The sequence below is a fragment of the Hyla sarda genome, unplaced genomic scaffold, assembly GCF_029499605.1.
Source record: "Hyla sarda isolate aHylSar1 unplaced genomic scaffold, aHylSar1.hap1 scaffold_387, whole genome shotgun sequence".
NCBI lineage: Eukaryota > Metazoa > Chordata > Amphibia > Anura > Hylidae > Hyla > Hyla sarda.
The window spans coordinates 25929-48635 of record NW_026610406.1 but is presented as its reverse complement, the minus strand read 5'-3'; the positions used below and the strand labels follow the sequence as shown (position 1 = coordinate 48635).

The following is a 22707-nucleotide window of genomic DNA, read 5'->3' as shown; positions in this document are numbered from 1 at the left end:
TCCACCTTTTTTTCCCTTCTCTTCCTCTTACTTTTTTTTCACGTTTTTTTACGTTTTTCTCCTTTTCGCCTCTTTTCTGGGCGTATTATTCTTCTTTTTCTTCTTTTTTTTCGTCTAATGCATACCCCATCAGTGCAGCAATGCTTATTCAATACCGCCAGCAGATGGAGACACTGGGGGATAATTTTCTAAGGATTTATACTGATTTTTCCTGTCTGAATTTGTCGCACAGAAAGTTGCAGGCCAAATATGTGTGACATTTCTGCGACTTTAGCTTCTAGAGCATTTTTACAACATTATACATAGGTGCTGAATACATAAAAAGCGACTGTTCAGCGACAGACAAGTCGCATCGGCTGAAAGTAGGCCAGAATGTCAGTCCATGTTGGAGCAGGTTTAGATACAGTCTAAAGCATAGATCTCAAAGTCTGTGCACAGAATTTAGCAAGGGCCTCGCACCTTCTGATGCATCAGGTAGGTGCACAATAGCATAGCCTAACCCTCTGTACTTTGGTCTATATTGATGCGGGACATAGACAGCCAGCTGATGACCAATCCATTAGTGCAATGGATGGCTGGAAGCATTTGTCTTTGCCTTTGCAATACCACAGAAGCAATGCATGGTCAATGTACAGCAATGACACACCTGTGTGAACAGCCAGGAGACCCCCCCCCCCCCCCCATGTTATGTTACATAGTTACATAGTTAGTACGGTCGAAAAAAGACATATGTCCATCAAGTTCAACCAGGGAATTAAGGGGTAGGGGTGTGGCGCGATATTGGGGAAGGGATGAGATTTTATATTTCTTCATAAGCATTAATCTTATTTTGTCAATTAGGAACATTCAGCACCCACCCGCTATCAAGGCAGCTGCCTATCATGTCATGCCCTACCTGCACAGGTGTGCTGGCTACTCAAATGATCCAATTAAGGAGGCCATTTAGTCAGCAGCAGCAGAAGTCCTGTGCCTGGACGCTCCAACAGGGGCCAGACACAAGCAGAAGCAGAAGCAGCAGAAGCAGCAGCAGCACCACCTTTTGTTTTTTGGCTGCAGCAGCAGCAGCAGCAAGGCCCACAGGGCTGGCTAGCTGGCTAGCCAGCAAGCAGGTAGCAATGAAAGTAGGAATCTTTCTTTTTAACCCTGTAAGGGGGTGGTGCACTGTACCCGAAGATACTGCCATATCGGGTCAATGCATAGGGCGACGGAAGCAAGCTTCGAAATCGGCCCCCGTTCTCAAAAATCCATTTAATATATGGTCCCCAGATAGGGGACGTATCAGATATTAAACTGATAAGAACAGATACTACACTTGATCTTAGCCAAAAGGCCGAGAAGCGATAACCGTGAAAGGGGCGGGCCCAACAAGGTCCCCTTCATGGGCACTATCACTGCTTGCTGTCAGGGAGGCTGCCAGACAATTTTCCATGCACACTCTGGGCTGGGGGGCAGTCAACCACCAGTACACACAGCAGAACCTAAACCCATACCATTATTGCTAAGCAGCAAGACAGGGGCCCATTGCACTCCCACGGGGCCTTTTTAAATGCAATCCATAACCCGGATTTGCCAGGAACCCTTCTTACTCCTCCTACTTGCATGTGACACTGGGCTTAGGATCTGCATAGGAAACACACACACAAGCACACACCTACCTTTGTTGCCTGCAGATGCCTCCTTGGCTGTCCCCAAACGGTATCAAACCAACACCCACGGGAAGCTGTAAGCATAGAGGACATGCCTGCACCCCATTGGACTTACCTGTGTGGGTTAAACCCGGGTTATTTGACAACCTATGGCGGTGATGGTTCTGCTCAGGCAGAGCAGTGCTGATGCTCCTCATAAAGCTGTCGCTGCTGTGAAGGTTCTAGGTGACATCACAAATCCCTATGGTTACATACACAACAAAGCTGGGTTGTTGTTGTTTACACTCTGCAAGGCCTGTGGAAGTGAGTGACATCATAGCACTGTAGTTCTGAGGGTTCTAGATGGATGCAACAATCTCCTGTTGCTTCTATGAAGGCCATAATAGACGACATCACCAAACAGCTCCATAGTCACATACACAGCAAAGGAGAGATGTTGTTTACACCTAGTGATGTCAGTGGTATTGAGTGACATCACAGCACAGTGCTAAGGCTCCTGGGCCTGGACACAGCAGCGGCTGCAATATCTCAACGGAGAATACGTTTATATATATGTGTGTGTGTGCGCGTATATATATATATATATATATATATATATATATATATATATATTTCTCCGCCGAAATCACTTTTAAACCCATTTCCACCTTTTTTTCCCTTCTCTTCCTCTTACTTTTTTTTCACGTTTTTTTACGTTTTTCTCCTTTTCGCCTCTTTTCTGGGCGTATTATTCTTCTTTTTCTTCTTTTTTTTCGTCTAATGCATACCCCATCAGTGCAGCAATGCTTATTCAATACCGCCAGCAGATGGAGACACTGGGGGATAATTTTCTAAGGATTTATACTGATTTTTCCTGTCTGAATTTGTCGCACAGAAAGTTGCAGGCCAAATATGTGTGACATTTCTGCGACTTTAGCTTCTAGAGCATTTTTACAACATTATACATAGGTGCTGAATACATAAAAAGCGACTGTTCAGCGACAGACAAGTCGCATCGGCTGAAAGTAGGCCAGAATGTCAGTCCATGTTGGAGCAGGTTTAGATACAGTCTAAAGCATAGATCTCAAAGTCTGTGCACAGAATTTAGCAAGGGCCTCGCACCTTCTGATGCATCAGGTAGGTGCACAATAGCATAGCCTAACCCTCTGTACTTTGGTCTATATTGATGCGGGACATAGACAGCCAGCTGATGACCAATCCATTAGTGCAATGGATGGCTGGAAGCATTTGTCTTTGCCTTTGCAATACCACAGAAGCAATGCATGGTCAATGTACAGCAATGACACACCTGTGTGAACAGCCAGGAGACCCCCCCCCCCCCCCCCATGTTATGTTACATAGTTACATAGTTAGTACGGTCGAAAAAAGACATATGTCCATCAAGTTCAACCAGGGAATTAAGGGGTAGGGGTGTGGCGCGATATTGGGGAAGGGATGAGATTTTATATTTCTTCATAAGCATTAATCTTATTTTGTCAATTAGGAACATTCAGCACCCACCCGCTATCAAGGCAGCTGCCTATCATGTCATGCCCTACCTGCACAGGTGTGCTGGCTACTCAAATGATCCAATTAAGGAGGCCATTTAGTCAGCAGCAGCAGAAGTCCTGTGCCTGGACGTCCAACAGCGGCCAGACACAAGCAGAAGCAGAAGCAGCAGCAGCACCACCTTTTGTTTTTTGGCTGCAGCAGCAGCAGCAGCAAGGCCCACAGGGCTGGCTAGCTGGCTAGCCAGCAAGCAGGTAGCAATGAAAGTAGGAATCTTTCTTTTTAACCCTGTAAGGGGGTGGTGCACTGTACCCGAAGATACTGCCATATCGGGTCAATGCATAGGGCGACGGAAGCAAGCTTCGAAATCGGCCCCCGTTCTCAAAAATCCATTTAATATATGGTCCCCAGATAGGGGACGTATCAGATATTAAACTGATAAGAACAGATACTACACTTGATCTTAGCCAAAAGGCCGAGAAGCGATAACCGTGAAAGGGGCGGGCCCAACAAGGTCCCCTTCATGGGCACTATCACTGCTTGCTGTCAGGGAGGCTGCCAGACAATTTTCCATGCACACTCTGGGCTGGGGGGCAGTCAACCACCAGTACACACAGCAGAACCTAAACCCATACCATTATTGCTAAGCAGCAAGACAGGGGCCCATTGCACTCCCACGGGGCCTTTTTAAATGCAATCCATAACCCGGATTTGCCAGGAACCCTTCTTACTCCTCCTACTTGCATGTGACACTGGGCTTAGGATCTGCATAGGAAACACACACACAAGCACACACCTACCTTTGTTGCCTGCAGATGCCTCCTTGGCTGTCCCCAAACGGTATCAAACCAACACCCACGGGAAGCTGTAAGCATAGAGGACATGCCTGCACCCCATTGGACTTACCTGTGTGGGTTAAACCCGGGTTATTTGACAACCTATGGCGGTGATGGTTCTGCTCAGGCAGAGCAGTGCTGATGCTCCTCATAAAGCTGTCGCTGCTGTGAAGGTTCTAGGTGACATCACAAATCCCTATGGTTACATACACAACAAAGCTGGGTTGTTGTTGTTTACACTCTGCAAGGCCTGTGGAAGTGAGTGACATCATAGCACTGTAGTTCTGAGGGTTCTAGATGGATGCAACAATCTCCTGTTGCTTCTATGAAGGCCATAATAGACGACATCACCAAACAGCTCCATAGTCACATACACAGCAAAGGAGAGATGTTGTTTACACCTAGTGATGTCAGTGGTATTGAGTGACATCACAGCACAGTGCTAAGGCTCCTGGGCCTGGACACAGCAGCGGCTGCAATATCTCAACGGAGAATACGTTTATATATATGTGTGTGTGTGCGCGTATATATATATATATATATATATATATATATATATATATATATTCTCCGCCGAAATCACTTTTAAACCCATTTCCACCTTTTTTTCCCTTCTCTTCCTCTTACTTTTTTTTCACGTTTTTTTACGTTTTTCTCCTTTTCGCCTCTTTTCTGGGCGTATTATTCTTCTTTTTCTTCTTTTTTTTCGTCTAATGCATACCCCATCAGTGCAGCAATGCTTATTCAATACCGCCAGCAGATGGAGACACTGGGGGATAATTTTCTAAGGATTTATACTGATTTTTCCTGTCTGAATTTGTCGCACAGAAAGTTGCAGGCCAAATATGTGTGACATTTCTGCGACTTTAGCTTCTAGAGCATTTTTACAACATTATACATAGGTGCTGAATACATAAAAAGCGACTGTTCAGCGACAGACAAGTCGCATCGGCTGAAAGTAGGCCAGAATGTCAGTCCATGTTGGAGCAGGTTTAGATACAGTCTAAAGCATAGATCTCAAAGTCTGTGCACAGAATTTAGCAAGGGCCTCGCACCTTCTGATGCATCAGGTAGGTGCACAATAGCATAGCCTAACCCTCTGTACTTTGGTCTATATTGATGCGGGACATAGACAGCCAGCTGATGACCAATCCATTAGTGCAATGGATGGCTGGAAGCATTTGTCTTTGCCTTTGCAATACCACAGAAGCAATGCATGGTCAATGTACAGCAATGACACACCTGTGTGAACAGCCAGGAGACCCCCCCCCCCCCCCCCCCATGTTATGTTACATAGTTACATAGTTAGTACGGTCGAAAAAAGACATATGTCCATCAAGTTCAACCAGGGAATTAAGGGGTAGGGGTGTGGCGCGATATTGGGGAAGGGATGAGATTTTATATTTCTTCATAAGCATTAATCTTATTTTGTCAATTAGGAACATTCAGCACCCACCCGCTATCAAGGCAGCTGCCTATCATGTCATGCCCTACCTGCACAGGTGTGCTGGCTACTCAAATGATCCAATTAAGGAGGCCATTTAGTCAGCAGCAGCAGAAGTCCTGTGCCTGGACGCTCCAACAGCGGCCAGACACAAGCAGAAGCAGAAGCAGCAGCAGCACCACCTTTTGTTTTTTGGCTGCAGCAGCAGCAGCAGCAAGGCCCACAGGGCTGGCTAGCTGGCTAGCCAGCAAGCAGGTAGCAATGAAAGTAGGAATCTTTCTTTTTAACCCTGTAAGGGGGTGGTGCACTGTACCCGAAGATACTGCCATATCGGGTCAATGCATAGGGCGACGGAAGCAAGCTTCGAAATCGGCCCCCGTTCTCAAAAATCCATTTAATATATGGTCCCCAGATAGGGGACGTATCAGATATTAAACTGATAAGAACAGATACTACACTTGATCTTAGCCAAAAGGCCGAGAAGCGATAACCGTGAAAGGGGCGGGCCCAACAAGGTCCCCTTCATGGGCACTATCACTGCTTGCTGTCAGGGAGGCTGCCAGACAATTTTCCATGCACACTCTGGGCTGGGGGGCAGTCAACCACCAGTACACACAGCAGAACCTAAACCCATACCATTATTGCTAAGCAGCAAGACAGGGGCCCATTGCACTCCCACGGGGCCTTTTTAAATGCAATCCATAACCCGGATTTGCCAGGAACCCTTCTTACTCCTCCTACTTGCATGTGACACTGGGCTTAGGATCTGCATAGGAAACACACACACAAGCACACACCTACCTTTGTTGCCTGCAGATGCCTCCTTGGCTGTCCCCAAACGGTATCAAACCAACACCCACGGGAAGCTGTAAGCATAGAGGACATGCCTGCACCCCATTGGACTTACCTGTGTGGGTTAAACCCGGGTTATTTGACAACCTATGGCGGTGATGGTTCTGCTCAGGCAGAGCAGTGCTGATGCTCCTCATAAAGCTGTCGCTGCTGTGAAGGTTCTAGGTGACATCACAAATCCCTATGGTTACATACACAACAAAGCTGGGTTGTTGTTGTTTACACTCTGCAAGGCCTGTGGAAGTGAGTGACATCATAGCACTGTAGTTCTGAGGGTTCTAGATGGATGCAACAATCTCCTGTTGCTTCTATGAAGGCCATAATAGACGACATCACCAAACAGCTCCATAGTCACATACACAGCAAAGGAGAGATGTTGTTTACACCTAGTGATGTCAGTGGTATTGAGTGACATCACAGCACAGTGCTAAGGCTCCTGGGCCTGGACACAGCAGCGGCTGCAATATCTCAACGGAGAATACGTTTATATATATGTGTGTGTGTGCGCGTATATATATATATATATATATATATATATTTCTCCGCCGAAATCACTTTTAAACCCATTTCCACCTTTTTTTCCCTTCTCTTCCTCTTACTTTTTTTTCACGTTTTTTTACGTTTTTCTCCTTTTCGCCTCTTTTCTGGGCGTATTATTCTTCTTTTTCTTCTTTTTTTTCGTCTAATGCATACCCCATCAGTGCAGCAATGCTTATTCAATACCGCCAGCAGATGGAGACACTGGGGGATAATTTTCTAAGGATTTATACTGATTTTTCCTGTCTGAATTTGTCGCACAGAAAGTTGCAGGCCAAATATGTGTGACATTTCTGCGACTTTAGCTTCTAGAGCATTTTTACAACATTATACATAGGTGCTGAATACATAAAAAGCGACTGTTCAGCGACAGACAAGTCGCATCGGCTGAAAGTAGGCCAGAATGTCAGTCCATGTTGGAGCAGGTTTAGATACAGTCTAAAGCATAGATCTCAAAGTCTGTGCACAGAATTTAGCAAGGGCCTCGCACCTTCTGATGCATCAGGTAGGTGCACAATAGCATAGCCTAACCCTCTGTACTTTGGTCTATATTGATGCGGGACATAGACAGCCAGCTGATGACCAATCCATTAGTGCAATGGATGGCTGGAAGCATTTGTCTTTGCCTTTGCAATACCACAGAAGCAATGCATGGTCAATGTACAGCAATGACACACCTGTGTGAACAGCCAGGAGACCCCCCCCCCCCCCCCCCATGTTATGTTACATAGTTACATAGTTAGTACGGTCGAAAAAAGACATATGTCCATCAAGTTCAACCAGGGAATTAAGGGGTAGGGGTGTGGCGCGATATTGGGGAAGGGATGAGATTTTATATTTCTTCATAAGCATTAATCTTATTTTGTCAATTAGGAACATTCAGCACCCACCCGCTATCAAGGCAGCTGCCTATCATGTCATGCCCTACCTGCACAGGTGTGCTGGCTACTCAAATGATCCAATTAAGGAGGCCATTTAGTCAGCAGCAGCAGAAGTCCTGTGCCTGGACGCTCCAACAGCGGCCAGACACAAGCAGAAGCAGAAGCAGCAGCAGCACCACCTTTTGTTTTTTGGCTGCAGCAGCAGCAGCAGCAAGGCCCACAGGGCTGGCTAGCTGGCTAGCCAGCAAGCAGGTAGCAATGAAAGTAGGAATCTTTCTTTTTAACCCTGTAAGGGGGTGGTGCACTGTACCCGAAGATACTGCCATATCGGGTCAATGCATAGGGCGACGGAAGCAAGCTTCGAAATCGGCCCCCGTTCTCAATAATCCATTTAATATATGGTCCCCAGATAGGGGACGTATCAGATATTAAACTGATAAGAACAGATACTACACTTGATCTTAGCCAAAAGGCCGAGAAGCGATAACCGTGAAAGGGGCGGGCCCAACAAGGTCCCCTTCATGGGCACTATCACTGCTTGCTGTCAGGGAGGCTGCCAGACAATTTTCCATGCACACTCTGGGCTGGGGGGCAGTCAACCACCAGTACACACAGCAGAACCTAAACCCATACCATTATTGCTAAGCAGCAAGACAGGGGCCCATTGCACTCCCACGGGGCCTTTTTAAATGCAATCCATAACCCGGATTTGCCAGGAACCCTTCTTACTCCTCCTACTTGCATGTGACACTGGGCTTAGGATCTGCATAGGAAACACACACACAAGCACACACCTACCTTTGTTGCCTGCAGATGCCTCCTTGGCTGTCCCCAAACGGTATCAAACCAACACCCACGGGAAGCTGTAAGCATAGAGGACATGCCTGCACCCCATTGGACTTACCTGTGTGGGTTAAACCCGGGTTATTTGACAACCTATGGCGGTGATGGTTCTGCTCAGGCAGAGCAGTGCTGATGCTCCTCATAAAGCTGTCGCTGCTGTGAAGGTTCTAGGTGACATCACAAATCCCTATGGTTACATACACAATAAAGCTGGGTTGTTGTTGTTTACACTCTGCAAGGCCTGTGGAAGTGAGTGACATCATAGCACTGTAGTTCTGAGGGTTCTAGATGGATGCAACAATCTCCTGTTGCTTCTATGAAGGCCATAATAGACGACATCACCAAACAGCTCCATAGTCACATACACAGCAAAGGAGAGATGTTGTTTACACCTAGTGATGTCAGTGGTATTGAGTGACATCACAGCACAGTGCTAAGGCTCCTGGGCCTGGACACAGCAGCGGCTGCAATATCTCAACGGAGAATACGTTTATATATATGTGTGTGTGTGCGCGTATATATATATATATATATATATATATATATATATATATATATATTTCTCCGCCGAAATCACTTTTAAACCCATTTCCACCTTTTTTTCCCTTCTCTTCCTCTTACTTTTTTTTCACGTTTTTTTACGTTTTTCTCCTTTTCGCCTCTTTTCTGGGCGTATTATTCTTCTTTTTCTTCTTTTTTTTCGTCTAATGCATACCCCATCAGTGCAGCAATGCTTATTCAATACCGCCAGCAGATGGAGACACTGGGGGATAATTTTCTAAGGATTTATACTGATTTTTCCTGTCTGAATTTGTCGCACAGAAAGTTGCAGGCCAAATATGTGTGACATTTCTGCGACTTTAGCTTCTAGAGCATTTTTACAACATTATACATAGGTGCTGAATACATAAAAAGCGACTGTTCAGCGACAGACAAGTCGCATCGGCTGAAAGTAGGCCAGAATGTCAGTCCATGTTGGAGCAGGTTTAGATACAGTCTAAAGCATAGATCTCAAAGTCTGTGCACAGAATTTAGCAAGGGCCTCGCACCTTCTGATGCATCAGGTAGGTGCACAATAGCATAGCCTAACCCTCTGTACTTTGGTCTATATTGATGCGGGACATAGACAGCCAGCTGATGACCAATCCATTAGTGCAATGGATGGCTGGAAGCATTTGTCTTTGCCTTTGCAATACCACAGAAGCAATGCATGGTCAATGTACAGCAATGACACACCTGTGTGAACAGCCAGGAGACCCCCCCCCCCCCCATGTTATGTTACATAGTTACATAGTTAGTACGGTCGAAAAAAGACATATGTCCATCAAGTTCAACCAGGGAATTAAGGGGTAGGGGTGTGGCGCGATATTGGGGAAGGGATGAGATTTTATATTTCTTCATAAGCATTAATCTTATTTTGTCAATTAGGAACATTCAGCACCCACCCGCTATCAAGGCAGCTGTCTATCATGTCATGCCCTACCTGCACAGGTGTGCTGGCTACTCAAATGATCCAATTAAGGAGGCCATTTAGTCAGCAGCAGCAGAAGTCCTGTGCCTGGACGCTCCAACAGCGGCCAGACACAAGCAGAAGCAGAAGCAGCAGCAGCACCACCTTTTGTTTTTTGGCTGCAGCAGCAGCAGCAGCAAGGCCCACAGGGCTGGCTAGCTGGCTAGCCAGCAAGCAGGTAGCAATGAAAGTAGGAATCTTTCTTTTTAACCCTGTAAGGGGGTGGTGCACTGTACCCGAAGATACTGCCATATCGGGTCAATGCATAGGGCGACGGAAGCAAGCTTCGAAATCGGCCCCCGTTCTCAAAAATCCATTTAATATATGGTCCCCAGATAGGGGGGACGTATCAGATATTAAACTGATAAGAACAGATACTACACTTGATCTTAGCCAAAAGGCCGAGAAGCGATAACCGTGAAAGGGGCGGGCCCAACAAGGTCCCCTTCATGGGCACTATCACTGCTTGCTGTCAGGGAGGCTGCCAGACAATTTTCCATGCACACTCTGGGCTGGGGGGCAGTCAACCACCAGTACACACAGCAGAACCTAAACCCATACCATTATTGCTAAGCAGCAAGACAGGGGCCCATTGCACTCCCACGGGGCCTTTTTAAATGCAATCCATAACCCGGATTTGCCAGGAACCCTTCTTACTCCTCCTACTTGCATGTGACACTGGGCTTAGGATCTGCATAGGAAACACACACACAAGCACACACCTACCTTTGTTGCCTGCAGATGCCTCCTTGGCTGTCCCCAAACGGTATCAAACCAACACCCACGGGAAGCTGTAAGCATAGAGGACATGCCTGCACCCCATTGGACTTACCTGTGTGGGTTAAACCCGGGTTATTTGACAACCTATGGCGGTGATGGTTCTGCTCAGGCAGAGCAGTGCTGATGCTCCTCATAAAGCTGTCGCTGCTGTGAAGGTTCTAGGTGACATCACAAATCCCTATGGTTACATACACAACAAAGCTGGGTTGTTGTTGTTTACACTCTGCAAGGCCTGTGGAAGTGAGTGACATCATAGCACTGTAGTTCTGAGGGTTCTAGATGGATGCAACAATCTCCTGTTGCTTCTATGAAGGCCATAATAGACGACATCACCAAACAGCTCCATAGTCACATACACAGCAAAGGAGAGATGTTGTTTACACCTAGTGATGTCAGTGGTATTGAGTGACATCACAGCACAGTGCTAAGGCTCCTGGGCCTGGACACAGCAGCGGCTGCAATATCTCAACTGAGAATACGTTTATATATATGTGTGTGTGTGCGCGTATATATATATATATATATATATATATATATATATATATATATATATATATATTTCTCCGCCGAAATCACTTTTAAACCCATTTCCACCTTTTTTTCCCTTCTCTTCCTCTTACTTTTTTTTCACGTTTTTTAACGTTTTTCTCCTTTTCGCCTCTTTTCTGGGCGTATTATTCTTCTTTTTCTTCTTTTTTTTCGTCTAATGCATACCCCATCAGTGCAGCAATGCTTATTCAATACCGCCAGCAGATGGAGACACTGGGGGATAATTTTCTAAGGATTTATACTGATTTTTCCTGTCTGAATTTGTCGCACAGAAAGTTGCAGGCCAAATATGTGTGACATTTCTGCGACTTTAGCTTCTAGAGCATTTTTACAACATTATACATAGGTGCTGAATACATAAAAAGCGACTGTTCAGCGACAGACAAGTCGCATCGGCTGAAAGTAGGCCAGAATGTCAGTCCATGTTGGAGCAGGTTTAGATACAGTCTAAAGCATAGATCTCAAAGTCTGTGCACAGAATTTAGCAAGGGCCTCGCACCTTCTGATGCATCAGGTAGGTGCACAATAGCATAGCCTAACCCTCTGTACTTTGGTCTATATTGATGCGGGACATAGACAGCCAGCTGATGACCAATCCATTAGTGCAATGGATGGCTGGAAGCATTTGTCTTTGCCTTTGCAATACCACAGAAGCAATGCATGGTCAATGTACAGCAATGACACACCTGTGTGAACAGCCAGGAGACCCCCCCCATGTTATGTTACATAGTTACATAGTTAGTACGGTCGAAAAAAGACATATGTCCATCAAGTTCAACCAGGGAATTAAGGGGTAGGGGTGTGGCGCGATATTGGGGAAGGGATGAGATTTTATATTTCTTCATAAGCATTAATCTTATTTTGTCAATTAGGAACATTCAGCACCCACCCGCTATCAAGGCAGCTGCCTATCATGTCATGCCCTACCTGCACAGGTGTGCTGGCTACTCAAATGATCCAATTAAGGAGGCCATTTAGTCAGCAGCAGCAGAAGTCCTGTGCCTGGACGCTCCAACAGCGGCCAGACACAAGCAGAAGCAGAAGCAGCAGCAGCACCACCTTTTGTTTTTTGGCTGCAGCAGCAGCAGCAGCAAGGCCCACAGGGCTGGCTAGCTGGCTAGCCAGCAAGCAGGTAGCAATGAAAGTAGGAATCTTTCTTTTTAACCCTGTAAGGGGGTGGTGCACTGTACCCGAAGATACTGCCATATCGGGTCAATGCATAGGGCGACGGAAGCAAGCTTCGAAATCGGCCCCCGTTCTCAAAAATCCATTTAATATATGGTCCCCAGATAGGGGACGTATCAGATATTAAACTGATAAGAACAGATACTACACTTGATCTTAGCCAAAAGGCCGAGAAGCGATAACCGTGAAAGGGGCGGGCCCAACAAGGTCCCCTTCATGGGCACTATCACTGCTTGCTGTCAGGGAGGCTGCCAGACAATTTTCCATGCACACTCTGGGCTGGGGGGCAGTCAACCACCAGTACACACAGCAGAACCTAAACCCATACCATTATTGCTAAGCAGCAAGACAGGGGCCCATTGCACTCCCACGGGGCCTTTTTAAATGCAATCCATAACCCGGATTTGCCAGGAACCCTTCTTACTCCTCCTACTTGCATGTGACACTGGGCTTAGGATCTGCATAGGAAACACACACACAAGCACACACCTACCTTTGTTGCCTGCAGATGCCTCCTTGGCTGTCCCCAAACGGTATCAAACCAACACCCACGGGAAGCTGTAAGCATAGAGGACATGCCTGCACCCCATTGGACTTACCTGTGTGGGTTAAACCCGGGTTATTTGACAACCTATGGCGGTGATGGTTCTGCTCAGGCAGAGCAGTGCTGATGCTCCTCATAAAGCTGTCGCTGCTGTGAAGGTTCTAGGTGACATCACAAATCCCTATGGTTACATACACAACAAAGCTGGGTTGTTGTTGTTTACACTCTGCAAGGCCTGTGGAAGTGAGTGACATCATAGCACTGTAGTTCTGAGGGTTCTAGATGGATGCAACAATCTCCTGTTGCTTCTATGAAGGCCATAATAGACGACATCACCAAACAGCTCCATAGTCACATACACAGCAAAGGAGAGATGTTGTTTACACCTAGTGATGTCAGTGGTATTGAGTGACATCACAGCACAGTGCTAAGGCTCCTGGGCCTGGACACAGCAGCGGCTGCAATATCTCAACGGAGAATACGTTTATATATATGTGTGTGTGTGCGCGTATATATATATATATATATATATATATATATATATATATATATTCTCCGCCGAAATCACTTTTAAACCCATTTCCACCTTTTTTTCCCTTCTCTTCCTCTTACTTTTTTTTCACGTTTTTTTACGTTTTTCTCCTTTTCGCCTCTTTTCTGGGCGTATTCTTCTTCTTTTTCTTCTTTTTTTTCGTCTAATGCATACCCCATCAGTGCAGCAATGCTTATTCAATACCGCCAGCAGATGGAGACACTGGGGGATAATTTTCTAAGGATTTATACTGATTTTTCCTGTCTGAATTTGTCGCACAGAAAGTTGCAGGCCAAATATGTGTGACATTTCTGCGACTTTAGCTTCTAGAGCATTTTTACAACATTATACATAGGTGCTGAATACATAAAAAGCGACTGTTCAGCGACAGACAAGTCGCATCGGCTGAAAGTAGGCCAGAATGTCAGTCCATGTTGGAGCAGGTTTAGATACAGTCTAAAGCATAGATCTCAAAGTCTGTGCACAGAATTTAGCAAGGGCCTCGCACCTTCTGATGCATCAGGTAGGTGCACAATAGCATAGCCTAACCCTCTGTACTTTGGTCTATATTGATGCGGGACATAGACAGCCAGCTGATGACCAATCCATTAGTGCAATGGATGGCTGGAAGCATTTGTCTTTGCCTTTGCAATACCACAGAAGCAATGCATGGTCAATGTACAGCAATGACACACCTGTGTGAACAGCCAGGAGACCCCCCCCCCCCCCCCCCCCCCCATGTTATGTTACATAGTTACATAGTTAGTACGGTCGAAAAAAGACATATGTCCATCAAGTTCAACCAGGGAATTAAGGGGTAGGGGTGTGGCGCGATATTGGGGAAGGGATGAGATTTTATATTTCTTCATAAGCATTAATCTTATTTTGTCAATTAGGAACATTCAGCACCCACCCGCTATCAAGGCAGCTGCCTATCATGTCATGCCCTACCTGCACAGGTGTGCTGGCTACTCAAATGATCCAATTAAGGAGGCCATTTAGTCAGCAGCAGCAGAAGTCCTGTGCCTGGACGCTCCAACAGCGGCCAGACACAAGCAGAAGCAGAAGCAGCAGCAGCACCACCTTTTGTTTTTTGGCTGCAGCAGCAGCAGCAGCAAGGCCCACAGGGCTGGCTAGCTGGCTAGCCAGCAAGCAGGTAGCAATGAAAGTAGGAATCTTTCTTTTTAACCCTGTAAGGGGGTGGTGCACTGTACCCGAAGATACTGCCATATCGGGTCAATGCATAGGGCGACGGAAGCAAGCTTCGAAATCGGCCCCCGTTCTCAAAAATCCATTTAATATATGGTCCCCAGATAGGGGACGTATCAGATATTAAACTGATAAGAACAGATACTACACTTGATCTTAGCCAAAAGGCCGAGAAGCGATAACCGTGAAAGGGGCGGGCCCAACAAGGTCCCCTTCATGGGCACTATCACTGCTTGCTGTCAGGGAGGCTGCCAGACAATTTTCCATGCACACTCTGGGCTGGGGGGCAGTCAACCACCAGTACACACAGCAGAACCTAAACCCATACCATTATTGCTAAGCAGCAAGACAGGGGCCCATTGCACTCCCACGGGGCCTTTTTAAATGCAATCCATAACCCGGATTTGCCAGGAACCCTTCTTACTCCTCCTACTTGCATGTGACACTGGGCTTAGGATCTGCATAGGAAACACACACACAAGCACACACCTACCTTTGTTGCCTGCAGATGCCTCCTTGGCTGTCCCCAAACGGTATCAAACCAACACCCACGGGAAGCTGTAAGCATAGAGGACATGCCTGCACCCCATTGGACTTACCTGTGTGGGTTAAACCCGGGTTATTTGACAACCTATGGCGGTGATGGTTCTGCTCAGGCAGAGCAGTGCTGATGCTCCTCATAAAGCTGTCGCTGCTGTGAAGGTTCTAGGTGACATCACAAATCCCTATGGTTACATACACAACAAAGCTGGGTTGTTGTTGTTTACACTCTGCAAGGCCTGTGGAAGTGAGTGACATCATAGCACTGTAGTTCTGAGGGTTCTAGATGGATGCAACAATCTCCTGTTGCTTCTATGAAGGCCATAATAGACGACATCACCAAACAGCTCCATAGTCACATACACAGCAAAGGAGAGATGTTGTTTACACCTAGTGATGTCAGTGGTATTGAGTGACATCACAGCACAGTGCTAAGGCTCCTGGGCCTGGACACAGCAGCGGCTGCAATATCTCAACGGAGAATACGTTTATATATATGTGTGTGTGTGCGCGTATATATATATATATATATATATATATATATATATATTTCTCCGCCGAAATCACTTTTAAACCCATTTCCACCTTTTTTTCCCTTCTCTTCCTCTTACTTTTTTTTCACGTTTTTTTACGTTTTTCTCCTTTTCGCCTCTTTTCTGGGCGTATTATTCTTCTTTTTCTTCTTTTTTTTCGTCTAATGCATACCCCATCAGTGCAGCAATGCTTATTCAATACCGCCAGCAGATGGAGACACTGGGGGATAATTTTCTAAGGATTTATACTGATTTTTCCTGTCTGAATTTGTCGCACAGAAAGTTGCAGGCCAAATATGTGTGACATTTCTGCGACTTTAGCTTCTAGAGCATTTTTACAACATTATACATAGGTGCTGAATACATAAAAAGCGACTGTTCAGCGACAGACAAGTCGCATCGGCTGAAAGTAGGCCAGAATGTCAGTCCATGTTGGAGCAGGTTTAGATACAGTCTAAAGCATAGATCTCAAAGTCTGTGCACAGAATTTAGCAAGGGCCTCGCACCTTCTGATGCATCAGGTAGGTGCACAATAGCATAGCCTAACCCTCTGTACTTTGGTCTATATTGATGCGGGACATAGACAGCCAGCTGATGACCAATCCATTAGTGCAATGGATGGCTGGAAGCATTTGTCTTTGCCTTTGCAATACCACAGAAGCAATGCATGGTCAACGTACAGCAATGACACACCTGTGTGAACAGCCAGGAGACCCCCCCATGTTATGTTACATAGTTACATAGTTAGTACGGTCGAAAAAAGACATATGTCCATCAAGTTCAACCAGGGAATTAAGGGGTAGGGGTGTGGCGCGATATTGGGGAAGGGATGAGATTTTATATTTCTTCATAAGCATTAATCTTATTTTGTCAATTAGGAACATTCAGCACCCACCCGCTATCAAGGCAGCTGCCTATCATGTCATGCCCTACCTGCACAGGTGTGCTGGCTACTCAAATGATCCAATTAAGGAGGCCATTTAGTCAGCAGCAGCAGAAGTCCTGTGCTGGACGCTCCAACAGCGGCCAGACACAAGCAGAAGCAGAAGCAGCAGCAGCACCACCTTTTGTTTTTTGGCTGCAGCAGCAGCAGCAGCAAGGCCCACAGGGCTGGCTAGCTGGCTAGCCAGCAAGCAGGTAGCAATGAAAGTAGGAATCTTTCTTTTTAACCCTGTAAGGGGGTGGTGCACTGTACCCGAAGATACTGCCATATCGGGTCAATGCATAGGGCGACGGAAGCAAGCTTCGAAATCGGCCCCCGTTCTCAAAAATCCATTTAATATATGGTCCCCAGATAGGGGACGTATCAGATATTAAACTGATAAGAACAGATACTACACGTGATCTTAGCCAAAAGGCCGAGAAGCGATAACCGTGAAAGGGGCGGGCCCAACAAGGTCCCCTTCATGGGCACTATCACTGCTTGCTGTCAGGGAGGCTGCCAGACAATTTTCCATGCACACTCTGGGCTGGGGGGCAGTCAACCACCAGTACACACAGCAGAACCTAAACCCATACCATTATTGCTAAGCAGCAAGACAGGGGCCCATTGCACTCCCACGGGGCCTTTTTAAATGCAATCCATAACCCGGATTTGCCAGGAACCCTTCTTACTCCTCCTACTTGCATGTGACACTGGGCTTAGGATCTGCATAGGAAACACACACACAAGCACACACCTACCTGTGTTGCCTGCAGATGCCTCCTTGGCTGTCCCCAAACGGTATCAAACCAACACCCACGGGAAGCTGTAAGCATAGAGGACATGCCTGCACCCCATTGGACTTACCTGTGTGGGTAAACCCGGGTTATTTGACAACCTATGGCGGTGATGGTTCTGCTCAGGCAGAGCAGTGCTGATGCTCCTCATAAAGCTGTCGCTGCTGTGAAGGTTCTAGGTGACATCACAAATCCCTATGGTTACATACACAACAAAGCTGGGTTGTTGTTGTTTACACTCTGCAAGGCCTGTGGAAGTGAGTGACATCATAGCACTGTAGTTCTGAGGGTTCTAGATGGATGCAACAATCTCCTGTTGCTTCTATGAAGGCCATAAATAGACGACATCACCAAACAGCTCCATAGTCACATACACAGCAAAAGGAGAGATGTTGTTTACACCTAGTGATGTCAGTGGTATTGAGTGACATCACAGCACAGTGCTAAGGCTCCTGGGCCTGGACACAGCAGCGGCTGCAATATCTCACACGGAGAATACGTTTATATATATGTGTGTGTGTGCGCGTATATATATATATATATATATATATATATATATATATATATTTCTCCGCCGAAATCACTTTTAAACCCATTTCCACCTTTTTTTCCCTTCTCTTCCTCTTACTTTTGTTTCACGTTTTTTTACGTTTTTCTCCTTTTCGCCTCTTTTCTGGGCGTATTATTCTTCTTTTTCTTCTTTTTTTTCGTCTAATGCATACCCCATCAGTGCAGCAATGCTTATTCAATACCGCCAGCAGATGGAGACACTGGGGGATAATTTTCTAAGGATTTATACTGATTTTTCCTGTCTGAATTTGTCGCACAGAAAGTTGCAGGCCAAATATGTGTGACATTTCTGCGACTTTAGCTTCTAGAGCATTTTTACAACATTATACATAGGTGCTGAATACATAAAAAGCGACTGTTCAGCGACAGACAAGTCGCATCGGCTGAAAGTAGGCCAGAATGTCAGTCCATGTTGGAGCAGGTTTAGATACAGTCTAAAGCATAGATCTCAAAGTCTGTGCACAGAATTTAGCAAGGGCCTCGCACCTTCTGATGCATCAGGTAGGTGCACAATAGCATAGCCTAACCCTCTGTACTTTGGTCTATATTGATGCGGGACATAGACAGCCAGCTGATGACCAATCCATTAGTGCAATGGATGGCTGGAAGCATTTGTCTTTGCCTTTGCAATACCACAGAAGCAATGCATGGTCAATGTACAGCAATGACACACCTGTGTGAACAGCCAGGAGACCCCCCCCCCCCCCCATGTTATGTTACATAGTTACATAGTTAGTACGGTCGAAAAAAGACATATGTCCATCAAGTTCAACCAGGGAATTAAGGGGTAGGGGTGTGGCGCGATATTGGGGAAGGGATGAGATTTTATATTTCTTCATAAGCTTAATCTTATTTTGTCAATTAGGAACATTCAGCACCCACCCGCTATCAAGGCAGCTGCCTATCATGTCATGCCCTACCTGCACAGGTGTGCTGGCTACTCAAATGATCCAATTAAGGAGGCCATTTAGTCAGCAGCAGCAGAAGTCCTGTGCCTGGACGCTCCAACAGCGGCCAGACACAAGCAGAAGCAGAAGCAGCAGCAGCACCACCTTTTGTTTTTTGGCTGCAGCAGCAGCAGCAGCAAGGCCCACAGGGCTGGCTAGCTGGCTAGCCAGCAAGCAGGTAGCAATGAAAGTAGGAATCTTTCTTTTTAACCCTGTAAGGGGGTGGTGCACTGTACCCGAAGATACTGCCATATCGGGTCAATGCATAGGGCGACGGAAGCAAGCTTCGAAATCGGCCCCCGTTCTCAAAAATCCATTTAATATATGGTCCCCAGATAGGGGACGTATCAGATATTAAACTGATAAGAACAGATACTACACTTGATCTTAGCCAAAAGGCCGAGAAGCGATAACCGTGAAAGGGGCGGGCCCAACAAGGTCCCCTTCATGGGCACTATCACTGCTTGCTGTCAGGGAGGCTGCCAGACAATTTTCCATGCACACTCTGGGCTGGGGGGCAGTCAACCACCAGTACACACAGCAGAACCTAAACCCATACCATTATTGCTAAGCAGCAAGACAGGGGCCCATTGCACTCCCACGGGGCCTTTTTAAATGCAATCCATAACCCGGATTTGCCAGGAACCCTTCTTACTCCTCCTACTTGCATGTGACACTGGGCTTAGGATCTGCATAGGAACACACACACACAAGCACACACCTACCTTTGTTGCCTGCAGATGCCTCCTTGGCTGTCCCCAAACGGTATCAAACCAACACCCACGGGAAGCTGTAAGCATAGAGGACATGCCTGCACCCCATTGGACTTACCTGTGTGGGTTAAACCCGGGTTATTTGACAACCTATGGCGGTGATGGTTCTGCTCAGGCAGAGCAGTGCTGATGCTCCTCATAAAGCTGTCGCTGCTGTGAAGGTTCTAGGTGACATCACAAATCCCTATGGTTACATACACAACAAAGCTGGGTTGTTGTTGTTTACACTCTGCAAGGCCTGTGGAAGTGAGTGACATCATAGCACTGTAGTTCTGAGGGTTCTAGATGGATGCAACAATCTCCTGTTGCTTCTATGAAGGCCATAATAGACGACATCACCAAACAGCTCCATAGTCACATACACAGCAAAGGAGAGATGTTGTTTACACCTAGTGATGTCAGTGGTATTGAGTGACATCACAGCACAGTGCTAAGGCTCCTGGGCCTGGACACAGCAGCGGTTGCAATATCTCAACGGAGAATACGTTTTATATATATGTGTGTGTGTGCGCGTATATATATACTATATATATATATATATATATATATATATATCTCCGCCGAAATCACTTTTTAAACCCATTTCCACCTTTTTTTTCCCTTCTCTTCCTCTTACTTTTTTTTCACGTTTTTTTACGTTTTTCTCCTTTTCGCCTCTTTTCTGGGCGTATTATTCTTCTTTTTCTTCTTTTTTTTCGTCTAATGCATACCCCATCAGTGCAGCAATGCTTATTCAATACCGCCAGCAGATGGAGACACTGGGGGATAATTTTCTAAGGATTTATACTGATTTTTCCTGTCTGAATTTGTCGCACAGAAAGTTGCAGGCCAAATATGTGTGACATTTCTGCGACTTTAGCTTCTAGAGCATTTTACAACATTATACATAGGTGCTGAATACATAAAAAGCGACTGTTCAGCGACAGACAAGTCGCATCGGCTGAAAGTAGGCCAGAATGTCAGTCCATGTTGGAGCAGGTTTAGATACAGTCTAAAGCATAGATCTCAAAGTCTGTGCACAGAATTTAGCAAGGGCCTCGCACCTTCTGATGCATCAGGTAGGTGCACAATAGCATAGCCTAACCCTCTGTACTTTGGTCTATATTGATGCGGGACATAGACAGCCAGCTGATGACCAATCCATTAGTGCAATGGATGGCTGGAAGCATTTGTCTTTGCCTTTGCAATACCACAGAAGCAATGCATGGTCAATGTACAGAAATGACACACCTGTGTGAACAGCCAGGAGACCCCCCCCCCCCCCCTCCCCCATGTTATGTTACATAGTTACATAGTTAGTACGGTCGAAAAAAGACATATGTCCATCAAGTTCAACCAGGGAATTAAGGGGTAGGGGTGTGGCGCGATATTGGGGAAGGGATGAGATTTTATATTTCTTCATAAGCATTAATCTTATTTTGTCAATTAGGAACATTCAGCACCCACCCGCTATCAAGGCAGCTGCCTATCATGTCATGCCCTACCTGCACAGGTGTGCTGGCTACTCAAATGATCCAATTAAGGAGGCCATTTAGTCAGCAGCAGCAGAAGTCCTGTGCCTGGACGCTCCAACAGGGGCCAGACACAAGCAGAAGCAGAAGCAGCAGAAGCAGCAGCAGCACCACCTTTTGTTTTTTGGCTGCAGCAGCAGCAAGGCCCACAGGGCTGGCTAGCTGGCTAGCCAGCAAGCAGGTAGCAATGAAAGTAGGAATCTTTCTTTTTAACCCTGTAAGGGGGTGGTGCACTGTACCCGAAGATACTGCCATATCGGGTCAATGCATAGGGCGACGGAAGCAAGCTTCGAAATCGGCCCCCGTTCTCAAAAATCCATTTAATATATGGTCCCCAGATAGGGGACGTATCAGATATTAAACTGATAAGAACAGATACTACACTTGATCTTAGCCAAAAGGCCGAGAAGCGATAACCGTGAAAGGGGCGGGCCCAACAAGGTCCCCTTCATGGGCACTATCACTGCTTGCTGTCAGGGAGGCTGCCAGACAATTTTCCATGCACACTCTGGGCTGGGGGGCAGTCAACCACCAGTACACACAGCAGAACCTAAACCCATACCATTATTGCTAAGCAGCAAGACAGGGGCCCATTGCACTCCCACGGGGCCTTTTTAAATGCAATCCATAACCCGGATTTGCCAGGAACCCTTCTTACTCCTCCTACTTGCATGTGACACTGGGCTTAGGATCTGCATAGGAAACACACACACAAGCACACACCTACCTTTGTTGCCTGCAGATGCCTCCTTGGCTGTCCCCAAACGGTATCAAACCAACACCCACGGGAAGCTGTAAGCATAGAGGACATGCCTGCACCCCATTGGACTTACCTGTGTGGGTTAAATCCGGGTTATTTGACAACCTATGGCGGTGATGGTTCTGCTCAGGCAGAGCAGTGCTGATGCTCCTCATAAAGCTGTCGCTGCTGTGAAGGTTCTAGGTGACATCACAAATCCCTTTGGTTACATACACAACAAAGCTGGGTTGTTGTTGTTTACACTCTGCAAGGCCTGTGGAAGTGAGTGACATCATAGCACTGTAGTTCTGAGGGTTCAAGATGGATGCAACAATCTCCTGTTGCTTCTATGAAGGCCGTAATAGACGACATCACCAAACAGCTCCATAGTCACATACACAGCAAAGGAGAGATGTTGTTTACACCTAGTGATGTCAGTGGTATTGAGTGACATCACAGCACAGTGCTAAGGCTCCTGGGCCTGGACACAGCAGCGGCTGCAATATCTCAACGGAGAATACGTTTATATCTATGTGTGT

General features: G+C 46.3%; 10 non-coding genes across 10 annotated transcripts; all 10 read right to left on the bottom strand.

Annotated features, from left to right (window-relative positions):
• Positions 1–1151: 1151 nt before the first annotated feature.
• On the bottom strand, positions 1152–1342 carry LOC130332754 (U2 spliceosomal RNA). Its single transcript, XR_008875333.1, has one exon. It is a non-coding gene; the product is annotated as a U2 spliceosomal RNA (small nuclear RNA).
• Positions 1343–3430: 2088 nt separating this feature from the next.
• LOC130332753 (U2 spliceosomal RNA) lies at positions 3431–3621 on the bottom strand. Its single transcript, XR_008875332.1, has one exon. It is a non-coding gene; the product is annotated as a U2 spliceosomal RNA (small nuclear RNA).
• Positions 3622–5711: 2090 nt separating this feature from the next.
• Positions 5712–5902, bottom strand: LOC130332752 (U2 spliceosomal RNA). Its single transcript, XR_008875331.1, has one exon. It is a non-coding gene; the product is annotated as a U2 spliceosomal RNA (small nuclear RNA).
• A 2076-nt stretch (positions 5903–7978) lies between these two features.
• Positions 7979–8169, bottom strand: LOC130332734 (U2 spliceosomal RNA). The gene has a single exon (XR_008875319.1). It is a non-coding gene; the product is annotated as a U2 spliceosomal RNA (small nuclear RNA).
• A 2088-nt stretch (positions 8170–10257) lies between these two features.
• Positions 10258–10450, bottom strand: LOC130332740 (U2 spliceosomal RNA). The gene has a single exon (XR_008875324.1). It is a non-coding gene; the product is annotated as a U2 spliceosomal RNA (small nuclear RNA).
• A 2090-nt stretch (positions 10451–12540) lies between these two features.
• LOC130332751 (U2 spliceosomal RNA) lies at positions 12541–12731 on the bottom strand. Its single transcript, XR_008875330.1, has one exon. It is a non-coding gene; the product is annotated as a U2 spliceosomal RNA (small nuclear RNA).
• A 2094-nt stretch (positions 12732–14825) lies between these two features.
• On the bottom strand, positions 14826–15016 carry LOC130332748 (U2 spliceosomal RNA). Its single transcript, XR_008875328.1, has one exon. It is a non-coding gene; the product is annotated as a U2 spliceosomal RNA (small nuclear RNA).
• A 2072-nt stretch (positions 15017–17088) lies between these two features.
• Positions 17089–17279, bottom strand: LOC130332737 (U2 spliceosomal RNA). The gene has a single exon (XR_008875322.1). It is a non-coding gene; the product is annotated as a U2 spliceosomal RNA (small nuclear RNA).
• Positions 17280–19365: 2086 nt separating this feature from the next.
• On the bottom strand, positions 19366–19556 carry LOC130332747 (U2 spliceosomal RNA). The gene has a single exon (XR_008875327.1). It is a non-coding gene; the product is annotated as a U2 spliceosomal RNA (small nuclear RNA).
• Positions 19557–21652: 2096 nt separating this feature from the next.
• On the bottom strand, positions 21653–21843 carry LOC130332746 (U2 spliceosomal RNA). The gene has a single exon (XR_008875326.1). It is a non-coding gene; the product is annotated as a U2 spliceosomal RNA (small nuclear RNA).
• Positions 21844–22707: the final 864 nt, after the last annotated feature.